The following is a 19,721-nucleotide window of genomic DNA, read 5'->3' as shown; positions in this document are numbered from 1 at the left end:
CTAGCGCTGCCGGAGCCTCCCGCCTGTTCAGCACAGCCAGAGCCTTCCTTCCCTCTAGCGCTGCCGGAGCCTCCCGCCTGTTCAGCACAGCCAGAGCCATCCTTCTCTCTAGCGCTGTCGGAGCCTTCCGCCTGTTCAGCGCAGCCAGCGTTTTCCTCCTCTCCGGCGCTGTCGGAGTCTCCTGCCTGTTCAGCGCTTCCAGAGCCTTCCTCCTCTACAGCGCTGCTGGAGCCTCCTGCCTGTTCAACGCAGCCAGAGCTGTCAGTCTGCATAGAGCAGCCAGAGCTGCCAACCTGCATGGAGCAGCCTGAGCTGTCAGACTTCATGGAGCAGCCAGAGCTGCCAGACTGCATGGAGCAGCCTGAGCTGTCAGTCTGCATGGAGCAGCCTGAGCTGTCAGTCTGCATGGAGCAGCCTGAGCTGTCAGTCTGCATGGAGCAGCCAGAGCTGCCAGGTTGCATGGAGCAGCCAGAGCTGTGAGTCTGCATAGAGCTGCCAGTCTGTATGGAGCAGCCAAAGCTGTCAGTCTGCATGGAGCAGCCTGAGCTGTCAATCTGCATAGAGCTGCCAGTCTGCATGGAGCAGCCAGAGCTGCCAGTTTCCATGGAGCAGCCAGAGCTGTCAGTCTGCATAGAGCTGCCAGTCTGCATGGAGCAGCCAAAGCTGCCAGTCTGCATGGAGCAGCCAGAGCTGCCAGTCTGCATGGAGCAGCCAGAGCAGCTAGATCCGCCAGTCAGCCATGATCTTCCAGATCTGCCAGTCAACCAGATTCTTCCAGATCTGCCAGTCAACCAGATTCTTCCAGATCTGCCAGTCAGCCATGATCTTCCAGATCTGCCAGTCAACCAGACTCTTCCAGATCCGCCAGCCAGCCAGGATCTGCCGGAGCCAACTACCTGCCTGAGCTTCATCTCAGTACTGGGCTTCATCTCAGTACTGGGCTTCCCCTCAGTACTGGGCTTCCCCTCAGTCCCGGGCTTCCCCTCAGTCCCGGGCTTCCCCTCAGTCCCGGGCTGCCCCTCAGTCCCGGGCTGCCCCTCAGTCCCGGGCTGCCCCTCAGTCCCGAGCTGCCCCTCAGTCATGAGCTGCCCCTCAGTCACGAGCTGCCCCTCAGTCACGAGCTGCCCCTCAGTCCAGTGGGGTTCTGGGTGAGGACTATTAGGCCATGGTCGGCGGCGAGGGTGGATTATCCCAGGACGTGAAGGGGAGGAACTAAGACATTTATGGAGTGGGGTCCACGTCCCGAGCCGGAGCCGCCACCATGGACAGACGCCCACCCGGACCCTCCCTATGGTTTTGAGGTGCGTCCGGGAGTCCGCACCTTGAGGGGGGTTCTGTCACGCCTTGGTCTTAGTATTTTGTGTTTTCTTTAATTATTTGTTCAGGCCAGGGTGTGACATGGGTTTATTGTGTTGTCGTATTGGGGTTTTTGTAGGCATTGGGATTGTGGCTGATTAGGGGTGTTTCTAGCATAGGCTTGGCTGCCTGAGGCGGTTCTCAATCAGAGTCAGGTGATTCTCGTTGTCTCTGATTGGGAACCATATTTAGGTAGCCTGGGTTTCACTGTGTATTTTGTTGGTGATTGTTCCTGTCTCAGTGTGTTTGTATTCACCAGACAGGCTGTATTAGGTTTTCACATTTTCCGTTTGTTGTTTTTGTATTTGTTCGTATTTTCATTCATTAAACATGTATCGAACTAACCACGCTGCATTTTGGTCCGACTCTCCTTCGACGGAAGAAAGCCGTAACAGGTAGGCTATATGAACACACAGGTAATAGTTCAGTTGTTGTATTACTTGTGAACAGTGGCACCCGTCATTCAGGTCAGGTGGGGCTAAGCCTTACCTGTTTTGATCCCTACATTTCTAGCAAAAAATATATTAAAAAGTTTTGCATGTCACATATCAGTTGGCAAACAATGTATAAAAATAATAGATATACAGTGGGGCAAAAAGTATTTAGTCAGCCACCAATTGTACAAGTTCTCCCACTTAAAAAGATGAGAGAAGCCTGTAATTTTCATCATAGGTACACTTCAACTATGACAGACAAAATGAGAAAATAAATCCAGAAAATCACATTGTAGGATTTTTATAAATTTATTTACAAATTATGGTGGAAAATAAGTATTTGGTCACCTACAAACAAGCAAGATTTCTGGCTCTCACAGACCTGTAACTTCTTCTTTAAGAGGCTCCTCTGTCCTCCACTCGTTACCTGTATTAATGGCACCTGTTTGAACTTGTTATCAGTATAAAAGACACCTGTCCACAACCTCAAGCAGTCACACTCCAAACTCCACTATGGCCAAGACCAAAGAGCTGTCAAAGGACACCAGAAACAAAATTGTAGACTTGCACCAGGCTGGGAAGACTGAATCTGCAATAGGTAAGCAGCTTGGTTTGAAGAAACCAGCTGTGGGAGCAATTATTAGGAAATGGAAGACATACAAGACCACTGATAATCTCCCTCGATCTGGGGCTCCACGCAAGTTCTCACCCCGTGGGGTCAAAATGATCACAAGAACGGTGAGCAAAAATCCCAGAACCACACGGGGGGACCTAATGAATGACCTGCAGAGAGCTGGGACCAAAGTAACAAAGCCTACCATCAGTAACACACTACGCCGCCAGGGACTCAAATCCTGCACTGCAGTATGTTTTATCTGTCGGCCCCAGCTGCACTCAGGCTCTGTGTGTAGTTAATCCGACCCTCCCTGCCTAGTCATCGCCATTTTACCTGCTGTTGTTGTGCTAGCTGATTAGCTGTTGTCTCTCCTACTGTTTTAGCTACTGTTTTAGCTAGCTCTCCCAATTCAACACCTGTGATTACTGTATGCCTCGCTGTATGTCTCTCTCAAATGTCAATATGCCTTGTATACTGTTGTTCAGGTTAGTTATCATTGTTTTAGTTTACAGTGGAGCCCCTAGTTCCACTCTTCATACCCCTGATACCTCCTTTGTCCCACCTCCCACACATGCGGTGACCTCACCCATTACAACCAGCATGTCCAGAGATACAACCTCTCTCATCATCACCCAGTGCCTGGGCTTACCTCCGCTGTACCCGCACCCCACCATACCCCTGTCTGCGCATTATGCCCTGAATATATTCTACCATGCCCAGAAATCTGCTCCTTTTATTCTCTGTCCCCAACGCTCTAGGCGACCAGTTTTGATAGCCTTTAGCCGCACCCTCATTCTACTCCTCCTCTGTTCCGCGGGTGATGTGGAGGTAAACCCAGGCCCTGCATGTCCCCAGGCACCCTCATTTGTTGACTTCTGTGATCGAAAAAGCCTTGGTTTCATGCATGTCAACATCAGAAGCCTCCTCCCTAAGTTTGTTTTACTCACTGCTTTAGCACACTCTGCTAACCCTGATGTCCTGAATCCTGGCTCAGGAAGGCCACCAAAAATTCTGAGATTTCCATACCCAACTATAACATTTTCCGTCAAGATAGAACTGCCAAAGGGGAGGAGTTGCAGTTTACTGCAGAGAGAGCCTGCAAAGTAATGTCATACTTTCCAGGTCCATACCCAAACAGTTCGAACTACTAATTTTGAAAATTACTCTCTCCAGAAATAAGTCTCTCACTGTTGCCGCCTGCTACCTACCCCCCTCAGCTCCCAGCTGTGCCCTGGACACCATTTGTGAATTGATCGCCCCCCATCTAGCGTCAGAGTTTGTTCTGTTAGGTGACTTAAACTGGGATATGCTTAACACCTCGGCAGTCCTACAATCTAAGCTAGATGCCCTCAATCTCACACAAATCATCAAGGAACCCACCAGGTACAACCTTAAATCTGTAAACAAGGGCACCCTCATAGACGTCATCCTGACCAACTGGCCCTCCAAATACACCTCTGCTGTCTTCAACCAGGATCTCAGCGATCACTGCCTCATTGCCTGTATCCGCTACGGAGCCGCAGTCAAACGACCACCCCTCATCACTGTCAAACGCTCCCTTAAACACTTCTGTGAGCAGGCCTTTCTAATCGACCTGGCCCGGGTATCCTGGAAGGACATTGACCTCATCCCGTCAGTTGAGGATGCCTGGTCATTCTTCAAAAGTAACTTCCTCACCATTTTAGATAAGCATGCTCCGTTCAAAAAATGCAGAACTAAGAACATACAGCCCTTGGTTCACTCCAGACCTGACTGCCCTCGACCAGCACAAAAATATCCTGTGGCGGACTGCAATAGCATCGAATAGTCCCCGCGATATGCAACTGTTCAGGGAAGTCAGGAACCAATACACGCAGTCAGTCAGGAAAGCTAAGGCCAGCTTCTTCAGGCAGAAGTTTGCATCCTGTAGCTCCAACTCCAAAAAGTTCTGGGACACTGTAAAGTCCATGGAGAACAAGAGCACCTCCTCCCAGCTGCCCACTGCACTGAGGCTAGGTAACACGGTCACCACCGATAAATCCATGATTATCGAAAACTTCAACAAGCATTTCTCAACAGCTGGCCATGCCTTCTGCCTGGCTACTCCAACCTCAGCCAACAGCTCCGCCCCCCCGCAGCTACTCGCCCAAGCCTCTCCAGGTTCTCCTTTACCCAAATCCAGATAGCAGATGTTCTGAAAGAGCTGCAAAACCTGGACCCGTACAAATCAGCTGGGCTTGACAATCTGGATTTCTGAAACTATCCGCCGCCATTGTCGCAACCCCTATTACCAGCCTGTTCAACCTCTCTTTCATATCGTCTGAGATCCCCAAGGATTGGAAAGCTGCCGCAGTCATCCCCCTCTTCAAAGGGGGAGACACCCTGGACCCAAACTGTTACAGACCTATATCCATCCTGCCCTGCCTATCTAAGGTCTTCGAAAGCCAAGTCAACAAACAGGTCACTGACCATCTCGGTTCCCACCGTACCTTCTCCGCTGTGCAATCTGGTTTCCGAGCCGGTCACGGGTGCACCTCAGCCACGCTCAAGGTACTAAACGATATCATAACCACCATCGATAAAAGACAGTACTGTGCAGCCGTCTTCATCGACCTTGCCAAGGCTTTCGACTCTGTCAATCACCATATTCTTATCGGCAGACTCAGTAGCCTCGGTTTTTTCGGATGACTGCCTTGCCTGGTTCACCAATTACTTTGCAGACAGAGTTCAGTGTGTCAAATCGGAGGGCATGCTGTCCGGTCCTCTGGCAGTCTCTATGTGGGTGCCACAGGGTTCAATCCTCGGGCCGACTCTTTTCTCTGTATATATCAATGATGTTGCTCTTGCTGCGGGCGATTCCCTGATCCACCTCTACGCAGACGACACCATTCTATATACTTCCGGCCCGTCCTTGGACACTGTGCTATCTAACCTCCAAACGAGCTTGAATGCCATACAACACTCCTTCCGTGGCCTCCAACTGCTCTTAAACGCTAGTAAAACCAAATGCATGCTTTTCAACCGTTCGCTGCCTGCACCCGCACGCCTGACCAGCATCACCACCCTGGATGGTTCCGACCTTGAATATGTGGACATCTATAAGTACCTAGGTGTCTGGCTAGACTGTAAACTCTCCTTCCAGACTCATATCAAACATCTCTAATCGAAAATCAAATCAAGAGTCGGCTTTCTATTCCGCAACAAAGCCTCCTTCACTCACGCCGCCAAACTTACCCTAGTAAAACTGACCATCCTACCGATCCTCGACTTCGGCGATGTCATCTACAAAATTGCTTCCAACACTCTACTCGGCAAACTGGATGCAGTTTATCACAGTGCCATCCGTTTTGTCACTAAAGCACCTTATACCACCCACCACTGCGACTTGTATGCTCTAGTCGGCTGGCCCTCGCTACATATTCGTCGCCAGACCCACTGGCTCCAGGTTATCTACAAGTCCATGCTAGGTAAAGCTCCGCCTTATCTCAGTTCACTGGTCACGATGGCAACACCCATCCGTAGCACGCGCTCCAGCAGGTGTATCTCACTGATCATCCCTAAAGCCAACACCTCATTTGGCCGCCTTTCGTTCCAGTTCTCTGCTGCCTGTGACTGGAACGAATTGCAAAAATCGCTGAAGTTGGAGACTTTTATCTCCCTCACCAATTTCAAACATCTGCTATCTGAGCAGTTAACCGATCGCTGCAGCTGTACATAGTCTATCGGTAAATAGCCCACCCATTTTTACCTTCCTCATCCCCATACTGTTTTTATTTATTTACTTTTCTGCTCTTTTGCACACCAATATCTCTACCTGTACATGACCATCTGATCATTTATCACTCCAGTGTTATTAATCTGCAAAATTGTAATTATTCGCCTACCTCCTCATGCCTTTTGCACACAATGTATATAGACTCCCCTTTTTTTTCTACTGTGTTATTGACTTGTTCATTGTTTACTCCATGTGTAACTCTGTGTTGTCTGTTCACACTGCTTTATCTTGGCCAGGTCGCAGTTGCAAATGAGAACTTGTTCTCAACTAGCCTACCTGGTTAAATAAATTAAAAATTAAAAATTTGTGAAATAAAAAAACCAAAATAAATTAAAAATTAAAAATTTGTGAGAATGTCATATGTTCAAGGGCATTGAAGATGAAACGTGGCTGGGTCTTTCAGCATGACAATGATCCCAAACACACCGCCCGGGCATCGAATGAGTGGCTTCGTAAGAAGCATTTCAAGGTCCTGGAGTGGCCTAGCCAGTCTCCAGATCTCAACCCCATAGAAAATCTTTTGAGGGAGTTGAAAGTCCGTGTTGCCCAGCAACAGCCCCAAAACATCACTACTCTAGAGGAGATCTGCATGGAGGAATGGGCCAAAATACCAGCAACAGTGTGTGGAAACCTTGTGAAGACTTACAGAAAACGTTTGACCTCTGTTATTGCCAACAACGGGTATATAACAAAGTATTGAGATAAACTTTTGTTATTGACCAAATACTTATTTTCCACCATAATTTGCAAATAAATTCATTAAAAATCCTACAATGTGATTTTCTGAATTTTTTTTCTCATTTTGTCTGTCATAGTTGAAGTGTACCTATGATGAAAATTACAGGCCTCTCTCATCTTTTTAAGTGGGAGAACTTGCACAATTGGGGGCTGACTAAATACTTTTTTGCCCCACTGTATGTATCCACCACTTTTCAGTTTTTAGAAAGTTTTTGGACTATTTTGGACTATTTTGTGTATGTTCACTACATGAAATCCAAATAAAAATCCATTTAAATTACAGGTTGCAATGCAATGAAATAGGAAAAATGCCAAGGGGGTTGAATACTTTTGCAAGGCACTGTATGTGTCATATTTCAGTATTTTTTTATTTTATACATTTACAAATATTTCTAAAAACCTGTTTTTGTTTTCTCATTATGGAGTATTGTGTGTAGATTGATGGGGGGTGAACAATTAAACCCATTTTTAGAATAAGGCTGTAACATAACAAAATGTGGAAAAAGAAAAGGGGTTTGATACTTTCCGAATGCACTGTATTAGCAGAACACTGCTTGTACAGTATTATGTGATGGATGGTTTATTCTATATCACACTGTTACACTTTGTTTAGAATATCTATAGAAGTTCAGCAATTGCAATCTTCTTATATTACTCTGTATGCTACTCAGTTTGAGAAGAGGGCCCTCCTGCAGCTTACATCTGATTGTATTTATTGAACTCTGCCTGCTGGACCCATAAGGCAAACTCTGTCACATCCAGGATGGAGTGTCATGCACTCCACCACTTCTGCCACCTGACTGCACATGTCCATAACATTCAGTGGTGATTTTAGCATGTAAATCTTGCAGGGGCTAACTAAACATATATATATTTTTTTATGCAAGCCTCTACACAACACTAAACAATACATTCATTGCACTATAACGTGACAAACGGTGCCCACAAACTGTTTTGGCCTACATAAAGCTGTCCCAACAGCAGGGATATTACATAATTTATGCAGCAGCATACATTACATTTTTGGACTCACCTTGCTGTGCTGTGTTCCCCTGAATAGGAAAGTGGTGCGACGGTCCTTCTTGTGAGCTCTAGATAGAGGCCCAAATTCCAAGTTGGATGACAGTTCAAAATTATTTTCCGTATTTACCCAGTTCCCAGTTGTCTTGAACTCACTGAAGTCTTAGGTTTCCCAGTTCCGAGTTTCCAGTTGTTTTGAACGTGGCAGAAGTCATGCTGGATTGACAGCATGACCATTGTATTAAAACCTTTCTGGCTCATGGCGTTATCCACTTTTTGGTGACATCCAATTGGTTGTTACGATCTTGTCTCATCGCTGCAACTCCCTCACGGACTCGGCGAAGGTCGAGAGCCAAGCCACACTGCTTTTTGACACACTGCTCGCTTAACCCGGAAGCCAGCCTCACCAATGTGTCGGAGGACACTATCGAACTGACGACCGGAGTCAGCTTGCAGCCGCCCGGACTACCACAAGGAGTCGCTAGAGCACGATGAAACAAGGACATCCAAACCCTCCCCTAGCCCGGAGGACGCTGGGCCACCCGGTCACAGCAGGCTGTGACACAGCCTGGGATCGAACCCGGGCTGCAGTGGCACCTTTGTTGTGTAATGTTTATGTCCAAGTTTTTTAGCGGCTTTATTAAGAATTCGCCCCCCCACCCCAATTTTCTCCTAAAATTACATACACAAATCTAACTGGCTGTAGCTTAGGCCCTGAAGCAAGGATATGCATATTATTGGTAGCATTGGAAAGGAAACACTTTGAGGTTTGTGGAAATGTGAAAGGAATGTAGGAGAATATAACACATTAGATCTGGTAAAAGATAATACAAAGAAAAAAAATCAACCATATTGTATTTTTTTGTACCATCATCTTTGAAATGCAAGAGAAAGGCAATAATGTACTATTCCAGCCGGGTGCAATCTATATTTTGGCCACTAGATGGCAGCAGTGTATGTGCAAAGTTATATATTAATCCAATCCAATGAACCATTATATTTCTGTTCAAGACTGCCCAAATGTGCCTAATTTGTTTATTAATAACTTTTCATGTTCAAAATTATGCACTCTCCTCAAACAGTAGCATGGTATTATTTCACTGTAATAACTACTGTAAATTGGACAGTGCAGTTAGATTAACAAGAATTTAAGCTTTCTGCCAATATTAGATATGTCTATGTCCTGGGAAATGTTCTTGTTACTTACAAACTCATGCTAATTGCATTAGCCTACATTAGCTCAACCGTCTTGTGGAAGGGACAACAATCCCAAATAAGTTTTTATGATTATATATTTTTACATTGATGTAAACTGATATGTGACACATATTAATGCCAAAATTACATGCAAAACAGGTGGGACTCTGCCCCTGAATGACGTTTCACCACATGATATAGACAAAGGGACTTATTCACCCACTGAAGACAGAACCTCACCCAGAGAGCTGTGCATGTCAATGTGTTAGACAGCCAAATCCTTAGATTAGGGCAAAAAGAAATACAAATGCCATTCTAGTTCTGGTTAGACAGCTGAAGTTGTACTCTACACACAACTGATTTAGATTTGTTTGGTAAAGTGGAGGCATACTGTCTTTATAAGCACATCAATATGATATCTACAGCAAAAACATATTTTGTCTTTGTAACCCAACTAAAAAAAATGGTTGATGTATCAACACTCAAGGTGGGCGAAGTTTGTGCCATGTCCACATGTAGTTACACCTGTAGGGATATTAGTTCTGGGATTTGTCTCCCGGGAAAGATCTATCAGCGGACTTGAGACGAGACACAATGAGCCAGCTATAGAATATTATGTTGTAGAACAGCTGAGCTGACTGAAGACTGAGGTCATTCAACTCACAGTAGTTTAAATCGTTTCCACTCAGTGGCCAGTTTATTAGGTACATCCCGTTCACGAGAATAGATTGCTCCTACAGTCAGTGAGTCACGTGGCTGTGGCTTGATATATATATATATAGTTTTTTTAACCTTTATTTAACTAGGCAAGTCAGTTAAGAACAAATTCTTATTTTCAATGACGGCCTAGGAACAGTGGGTTAACTGCCTGTTCAGGGGCAGAACGATGGATTTGACATTCAGTTACTGTTCGATTTAACGTTAGAATGCGAAAAACGAGTGACCTAAGCAACTGTGAGCGTCGGGATTCATTATCTAAGAAACGGCCGGCCCTCCTGGGCTTTTAATGCATAATGATTTCTCGAGTTTACCACGAATGGCGCGACAAACAAAAAACATCCAATCAGCGGCAGTCCTGAGGGCGAAAACAGCTTGTTGATGAGAGAGGTGGAAGGAGAATGGCAAGAATCGTGCACAACTCGTCGATCCTTGTCACGAATGGGTTATTGCAGCAGACGACCACACCAGGTTCCACTCCTATCAGCTAAAAATAAGTGGAAAAACATTGCTTGGTCCGTCGAATCACAGTTCCTGTTGCTTCATGCTGATGGCAGTCAGGATTTGGTGTAAACCCATGGTCCCGTCCTGCCTGGTGTCAACAGTACAGGCTGATGGCCATGGTGTACTGGTGTGGGGAATGTTTTCCTGTCACATGTTAGATCCCCTAATACCAATTGAGCAAAGATTGAACGCCACAGTATATTTGAACATTGTTGCTGACCAAACCCAATAGAGCATCTTTGGGATAAGATGGAACGAGCTGTTCACAGCACGAATGTACCTCTGTCCAATCTGCAGCAACTGTGTGATGCCATCGCGTCAGCAAGGACCAACACCCCTGTGGAACGTTTCTGTCACCTTGTAGAATCCATGCTCACAAAAAATTCAGGCTTTTCTGGAGGTAAAGGGGGTCCAACCCGGTACTATACTGAACAAAAATATAAATGCAACATGCAACAATTTAGAGTTCATGTAAGGAAATCAGTCAATTGAAATGAATTAATTAGGCCTTAGTCTATGGGTTTCACATGACTGGGCGGGGTGCAGCCATGGGTGGGCGCCCATCAGACAGAAATACTCCTGTGTAATGATCATGCTGTTTAATCAGCTTCTTGATATGCCACATCTGTCAGGTGGCTGGATTATCTTGGCAAAGGAGAAATGCTCACTAATAGGGATGTAAGCACATTTATGCACAACATTTTGAGAGAAATAAGCTTTTTGTGTGTATGGAACATTTCTGGGATCTTTTATTTCAGCTCATGAAACATGGGATCAACACTTTACATGTTGGCTTATATTTACATTACGTGTAAATTTACAGTACGTGATGAAACGTTGAAACTAAGTTGCAAGCTACTTTCGTAGCAAGGTGCTGTAGAATGAGTTACTTATGAAACACATTCCAGGCTCTTGCTATCTTGCCATAACTGATTTGGCAGAGAAATATCAGCTAGATATGATAGCCAGCTGCAGCTATCAACAAGCTATGCTAGCTAGCTGCTGTCAGTTTGGCTAAACACAAGGTCAGGCTTTAGCCTACACATATAACTAAATTAGCTGACCATCTTGAGATGGTGTGTCAGTCAGGAGGGGAGAAGTCCTCAACTTCAAATCTTTGTTCTATCCATAGCAACGCTAGCATAGCTTACCTCACTGTACTCACTACTGCACTTGTTTGTTGTAATTGAATGGCAAAGACCCACATCAAACCCCACCCCCAAGACGACTCTTGTTTGTCTTCAGTCATTGGCCGTTAGTATTTCATAATGAGTATTGAGGAGATGAGAAGGAGGACGTTGGTAGAATGGGTGGATTTTTTTGTGTATGTCATCCAGGACACAGACAGACTTACAGACAACATAAAGCTCAACTACGCCCCTCTCTCTCCCGCTTACAGAACAGCTCGAATGACGGTGGTGGTGGGCAAAAGAAGAACAGTGTGAGACACAAGCTGGTCTCTCTCACACTGAAGAGGAAGTCCAAGATCACTGAGGAGGTTTGTGTCTCATTATAGCTTTCATAATAATAATAGTAAAAAAACATAATAATGATACTATATGCCAGTTAGCATTATCGTGCTCTTACCAACTGAGCCACACAATCCCAAAAATAGTGGGTTGGATCAACATTCTTGTTGCTGCTTATGGATATTCCCATGTTAATATTTGACAGATTATATGGGTACTCTGATTTGTTATGGGGGTGTTCAGCATCTGTGGGTACCCCTGTAATCCAAACCCCCCCGTTGCCAACTCAGCATTTACCAATACCAATGTTCCCTGTTGGCACCGCCTCCTCTTCTCCCCTATAGGTGACCCGGCGTTTGATGGACGGTGATTACAGCCTACAGGGAAACAGCATGTTGGAGGACCGGCCCACCTCCAACCTGGAGAAGCTGCACTTCATCATCGGCAACGGCATCCTAAGGCCCGTCCTCAGGTGACCTACGACCCCTTGACTTATTCTACCAATTACTCAGAAATACTTTTTCTCTGCATTCTTAATCTGTTCTTTCCATGCCTCCGCTCCTTCATTGATGATCTGAGCTTCCACCATAGTGCTTGGATGTTGGTCACCATCTTAAGTGCAACCTCAACAAAATGGAGCTGCTCTTCTTCCCGGGGAAGGCCTGCCCGCTCTGAGACCTTTCCATCACAGTTGATAACTCCACGGTGCCCCTTGGCGTGACCCTGGACAACACCCTGTCGTTCTCTGCATACATCAAAGCAGATACTCGCACCTGCAGGTTCATGCTCTACAACATCCGTAAAGTACGACCTTTCCTCACACAGGAAGCGGCCAGGTCCTAATCCATGCACTTGTCATCTCCCATCTAGACTAATGGAACTCTCTGTTGGCTCCCCGCTTGTGCCATAAAACCACTGCAGCTTATGCAGAAAGCCGCATCCCACCTGTTCAACCCATGTCACCTGGCTCCTCCCCACACTCCAATGGCTTCGATTCGAAGCTCGCATCATCTTCAAGACCCTGGTGCTTGCCTACGGACCAACAAGAGAACTGCCCATCCCTACCTTCAGGCTATGCTCAAACCCTACGCCCCAACCCGAACACTCCGTTCTGCCACCTCTGGTCGATTGGCCTTCCCGCCGCTACAGGAAGGCAGCTCCCACTCAGCCCAGTCAAAGCTCTTCTCTGTTCTGGTACCCCAATGTTCAGGACAGCGTCAGGACAGCGGAGTCCCTGCCCATCTTCCAAAAATGTCTGAAACACTACCTCTTTAAAGAGTACACTATCTTAAATAACTCCCACCTAGTTTTTTGCTAGTATCACAGACTTAGCTGATAAATACTTTGTTGAGGGAAAATGTACTACAATTGTCATATGTTATTGTGTCACCTAGCTACAGTATTTTAAGATGAATGCACTAATTGTTAGTCGCACTGGATAAGAGCATCTGCTAAATTACGTAAATGTAATTGTTTGCACCTGTCACAAAGAAATGATTAAGTAATATATTGGACGTGTATTCTAAGTGGTATGCTAGTTTGAATATGGGGACCCCTAACCGTCACTGTTATTGGCTGGCTGTTGTGTCTATTACCAGGGATGAGATCTACTGTCAGATCTGTAAGCAGCTGACCCAGAACCCATCTAAGAGTAGCCATGCACGTGGCTGGATCCTGCTCTCTCTCTGCGCTGGCTGCTTCGCTCCCTCTGAGAAGTTTGTCAAAGTAAGACCCTCGTCTTTTTGCTAACACACACACAGCGTATATACACATGTATGCATATATGGGTGCGAACACACACACACCAACACCTCTCGTTTGTCTTGGTCTACTCTGGATGAATTGAAAGTGGATCCACTGAATGTGCCCCAGGATGTCTCATTGGTCTTTAACCCCTGAGACCCCCCCCCCTTCTCCCTCCGTCAGTATTTGCGTACGTTCATGATCAGTGGTCCGCCAGGCTACGCTCCATACTGCGAGGAGAGGTTGAGGAGGACCTTTGTGAACTGCACCAGGACCCAGCCACCATCTTGGCTCGAGCTGCAGGTACGCACAGGTCTAGGATCAGTGAATCATGGGGAAAGTTCTGAACCATATTATTAGGTGGAAAATGCTAAATTGAGATCAGTGCCCAATTGTCATACTAAAAGTAAAGATGCCTTAATATAAAATTACTCAAGTAAAAGTGAACGTTAGCCAGTAAAATACTACTTGAGTAAAAAAGTATTTGGTTTTCAAAAGTAAATGTTATTGCTAAAATATACTTAGGTATCCAAAGTAGAAGTATAAATCTTTTCAAATACCTATATTAAGCAAACCAGACGGCACGATGTTCTTGTTTTTAAAATGTATGGATAGCCAGGAGCCCACTCCAACACTCAGACATCATCTACAAACAAAGCTTTTGTGTTTATTGAGTCCGCCAGATCAGATGCAGTAAGGATGACCAGGGATTTTCTCTTTAAGTGCTTGAATTAGACCATTTTCCTGTCCTGCTAAGCATTCAAAATGTAATGAGTACTTTTGGGTGTCAGGGAAAATGTATGGAGTAGAAAGTACATTGTTTTCTTTAGGAATGTAGTGGAGTAAAAGTAATCAAAAATATAAATAGTAAAGTACAGATACCCCCCTAAAATACTTAATTAGTACGTTCAAGTATTTTTACTTAAGTACTTTACACCACTGCAAATATATTGCCACCCTTGCACTTATATGATTTCCTATTTCTTCAAAAATGTGTTGAAATTTAAATTCAACTTTTGGTCACCACACCTTGTTATGGGATTTTCTGCATTGCAGAACCAATAAAAAATTTTAACCTAAGTATAGCATTTTAATTGAGAAAATAAAGACAAATGGCATAAATGAAATGATTTGCACCCCGGAGCTAGGACATGGTTGCACAGCCTTTGGCGAAGTGTGCTGCTGACAAACACCGACTTTTCAGCAGCAAACTGCTCTAATTCTTCAATGTTTGAGGGGTGCCCTCCACCAACAGCTGTGCTCAGATCTCTCCATAAGTTTTTAGATATGATTCAGATCTGGACTCTTCTCTGGCCATTCCAGAACAGTTCAGCATCGCTTCTTGAACCATCCCTGGGTGCTTTTTGATGTGCTGCTGGAAGACACACAACATTCAATGGAGACCCAGTTTTTGGATGCTGGGTTGAACATTCGACACCTGATCTTCTGATTTCACAATGCCTTGCACGTGTTCAAGGCCCCCAGTACCAGAGGCAGCAAATCAATCTCACAGCATTCTCAAACCTCCCACGTCTTTGATTGTAGGGAGAGTGTTATTATCATTTGGTTTGCTGCTGAAGAGTGGGACAAATTGTCAGTAGTAACGTGCAGCAAGCTTATTGATGGCTACAAGAAGCATTTGTTGGCAGTTATATTGGCCAAATGCGGTGCAACTAAGTACTAGCTCCGGGGTGAAAATCAATTTGTCTATGCCGTTTGTCTTTATTTTCTACATGAAAATTGTAAACTTAAGTTAACAAATATATAATTGGTTCTGCAATGTTGAAAAGTGACGCAGCGTTTTAAGGCACTGCGTCTCAGTGCTGGAGCCGTCACTACAGACACCCTGGTTTGAATCCAGGCTGTATCACAACCGGCTGTGATTGGGAGTACCATAGGGCGGCACATAATTGGCTCAGCGTCGTCTGGGTTTGGCCGGTGTAGGCCATCATTGTAAATAACAATTTGTTCTTAACTGACTTGCCTAAGTTAAAAAAAGATTACAATCAATAAAACATCATATCAATTTAAACCAAATTATGTAAAAATTTTGAATTATTTAAGAAAAGTGCAAGGGTGCCCATATTTTTACTATCTGGTTTTAGACATTCAAGCGTAGCCTGGAGTTATTTTTTATCAAAAATAATTACCCCCCCCAGGCCACTAAGTCGAAGAAACCCATCATGTTGCCAGTGACCTTCATGGATGGCACCACTAAGACCCTGCTGACTGACTCAGCCACCACAGCCAATGAGCTGTGTAATTCCCTGGCCGACAAGATCAGTCTCCAAGACCGCTTCGGTTTCTCCCTCTTCATCGCTCTGTTTGACAAGGTACTGGACTGGACCTCACTCGCTTCATCTGAGCGAGAGACTTGTGTAGATGTGCACACACACACGCATGTATACAAGCAGGGACACACTCACTCTTGCTTACTCAATAACTCACTCAAGCTTACGGTCTCACAAACTTGTTTGAGAAGCTATCGAGTCCATGTTTATTAACAATGTTGAATGTCCATTCTTCCCCCTCTCCCCCCAGGTATCCTCATTGGGCAGCGGCAGCGACCATGTGATGGATGCCGTGTCGCAGTGCGAGCAGTATGCCAAGGAGCAGGGTGCCCAGGAGAGGAATGCTCCCTGGCGCCTTTTCTTCAGGAAGGAGATCTTCACGCCCTGGCACAATCCTGGTGACGACAGTGTGGCCACCAACCTCATCTACCAGCAGACTGTCCGGGGAGTCAAGTTCGGCGAGTACCGCTGCGAGAGGGTGAGTGGGGAATGAGGGCAGAGGGATGAAGGCATGTATGAGGAGGGAGGTTAGAGGTGAGAGATTTGGAGAATTGCTCTTTGATTGTGTCTTTTCCACTCTTCCTTGCTCTTTTACAGGTTGATGAATGATGTGAGATGGCGTTTTTATGTAGAATTTAGTTCATGCTGATGTTCATTGAACAAAAATGTCTAAACGTCTAAAGTGTTGGTCCCATGTTTCATGAGCTGAAATAAAAGTTCCCAGAAATGTTCCATATGCACAAAAAAATATATGTTTCCCTTAATTCTGTGTACAAATTTGTTTTCATCCCTGTTAGTAAGCATTTCTCATCTGCCAAGATAATCGATCCACCTGAGGTGTGGCATATCAAGAAGCTGATTTAAACAGCATAATCATTAAACAGGTGCACCTTGTGCTGGGGACAATAAAAGGCCATACTAAAATGTGCAGTTATGTAACACAACACACTACCACAGATGTCTCAAGTTTTCAGGGAGTGTGGCATACTGACTGCAGGAATGTCCAACAGAGCTGTTGCCAGAGAATTTAATATTAATTGCTCTGCCATAAATCACCTCCAACAACCTTTTAGAGAATTTGGCAGTACGTCCAACTGGTCACACATCCGCAGACCATGTATAACCACGCCAGCCCAGGACCTCGACATCTGGCTTCTTCACCTGCGGGATCGTCTGAGACCAGCCATCCGGACAGCTGATGAAACTGTGGGCTTGCACAACCAAAGGATTTCTGCACAAACTGTCAGAAACCGTCTGACAGTGCTCGTCATCCTCACCAGGGTCTTGACCTGACTGCAGTTCGGCGTCGTAACCGACTTCAGTGGGCAAATGCTCACCTTCGATGACCACTGGAATGCTGGAGAAGTGTGCTATTCACGGATGAATTCTGGTTTCATCTGTACCAGGCAGATGGCAGACAGCGTGTATGCCGTCGTGTGGGCAAGCGGTTTGCTGATGTCAGCGTTGTGAACACAGTGCCCCATGGTAGCGGTGGTGTTATGGTATGGGCAGGCATAAGCTACAGACAATAAACACAATCGCATGTCATTGATGGCAATTTGAATGCACAATATCCTGAGGCCCATTGTCGTGCCATTCATCTTCCGCCATCACCTCATATTTCATATGATATTGCACGGCCCCATGTCGCAAAGGTTTGTACACAACTCCGGGAAACTGAAAATGTCCCAGTTCTTCCATGGCCTGCATACTCACCAGACATGTCACCCATTGAGCATGTTTGGGATGTGTACGACAGCGTGTTCCAGTTCCTGCCAATATTCAGCAACTTCGCACAGTGGGACAACATTCCACAGGCCACAATCAACAGCCTGATCAACTATGGGAAGGACATGTGTCTTGCTGCATGAGGCAAATGGTGGTCACACCACATTCTGACTGGTTTTCTGATCCACGCTCCTACTTTTTTTTTTTTTAAGGTGTCTGTGACCAACATATACATTTCTGTATTCCCAGTCATGTGAAATCCACAGATTAGGGCCTAATGAATTTATTTCAATTGACTAATTTCCTTATATGAACTGCATCTTTGAAATTGTGCATGTTATTTTTTTATTTTTGTTCAGTGTATATGTGAATGCACATTCATGCCTGATGGTTTTTTTGGTGAAATATGAAGGGGGAAGCTTCAACACTTATCTCTCACTCCATCTATCCACTCTCAATCTCCCTCTCTCTTGCTCAGGACGAGGATCTGGCGGAGCTGGCGTCTCAGCAGTACTACATAGAATATGGCTCAGAGATCGTCCAAGAGCGCCTCCTCAACCTCATCCCCTCCTACATCCCTGACCGTGAAATCAGCTCAGCCAAGACCACTGACAAGTGGGCCCAGCTAGTTGTCTCTTCCCACAAAAAGGTAGGTGTCCCCCAAGGATCAGTCTCAGTGCTCTTCACTTTCTGACCCCAAATCTGTTTCTCGTGCTCTTACAACAGGATTTGTCCTTTGAACTATTTGTCACTATAATCAGGGATGTCGTGGGTAAACACATGTAAGCACTTTTTCCACTGCTTATGCTTTAGTGAATAGCGTTTTAAGCGTCTACTACGCCAAATTATTGTTTTCTGAATTAGCATTTGTTAATCGTCGCCATCCTATATCAATCAGCGTTCAGTGTTTACCCACCTTTTGTTCTTACCACCACAACTTGACTATATTGTCCTATGAACAGTACATATGTTCACACACCCAGTTTTCAAACAGTCTCTCTAACCCCTCCTCTGCCTCAGGGAGTTTACACCCAGAAGAGGTTGGACACTCAGAAGGTGAAAGAGGACGTGGTTGACTTTGCTCGTTTCAAGTGGCCTTTACTCTTCTCACGCTTCTACGAGGCCTTCAAGTTTTCAGGTAAGTCTACTGTTGATATTTATGGGAGTTTTGGCCAATTTAATACAAGGGATGTAACACTAATGATATTTCTGAGAAAGACCTGTATCGTATCCATGATATCATGACTAAACGCAGGTTGAAATGACCTTTAAGTAAACTTTGAACCCCTCAGGTCCCAGCCTGCCTAAGAATGATGTCATTGTAGCAGTGAACTGGACCGGGGTCTACTTTGTGGATGAGCAGGAGCAGGTCCTTTTGGAACTCTCTTTCCCAGAGATCACTGCTGTGTCCAGTAGCAGGTATTGCTGCTACTATTCCTGTCTCTCAATAGACTGTAGTCATTATTCGTCAATGATAATTAGATATGTTTTCATTCAGTTGGTTGGGGGGGAGGGGTAATGCAAATAGTCTGGGTAGCCATTTGACTAGATGTTCAGGAGTCTTATGGCTTGGGGGTAGAAGCAGTTTAGAAGCTTCTTGGACCTAGACTTGGTGCTCCGGTACCGCTTGACGTGTGGTAGCAGAGAGAACAGTCTTTGACTAGGGTGGCTGGAGTCTTTGACCATTTTTAGGGCTTTCCTCTGACACCACCTGGTATAGAAGTCATGGATGGCAGGAAGCTTGGCGCCAGTGATGTACTGGGCTGTTCGCACTACCCTCTGAGGTGCTTTACGGTCAAAGGCTTAGCAGTTGCCATACCAGGCAGTGATGCAACCAGTCAGGATGCTCTCGATGGTGCAGCTGTAGAACCTTTTGAGGATCTGAGGACCCATGCCAAATAAATTCAGTCTCCTGATGGGGAATAGGTTTTGTCGTGCCCGCTTCACGACTGTCATGGTGTGCTTGGACCATGTTAGATTGTTGGTGATGTAGACACCAAGGAACTTGAAGCTCTCAACCTGTTCCACTGCAGCCCCGTCGATGAGAATGGGGGCGTGCACGGTCCTCTTTTTCCTGTAGTCCACAATCATCTCATTTGTCTTGATCACGTTGAGGGAGAGGTTGTTGTCCTGGCACCACACGGCCAGGTCTCT

The 19,721-nt window shown here is 45.5% G+C and overlaps 1 pseudogene; it reads left to right on the top strand.

The window, feature by feature from the left end:
- The window catches only part of LOC112258022, a 95,704-nt pseudogene that overhangs the window by 57,329 nt on the left and 18,654 nt on the right, over positions 1 to 19,721 (top strand).

This window comes from Oncorhynchus tshawytscha, linkage group LG09 (assembly GCF_018296145.1).
Source record: "Oncorhynchus tshawytscha isolate Ot180627B linkage group LG09, Otsh_v2.0, whole genome shotgun sequence".
NCBI lineage: Eukaryota > Metazoa > Chordata > Actinopteri > Salmoniformes > Salmonidae > Oncorhynchus > Oncorhynchus tshawytscha.
The sequence above is the reverse complement of the archived record's forward strand: the minus strand, read 5'-3'. Positions and strand labels throughout refer to the sequence as shown.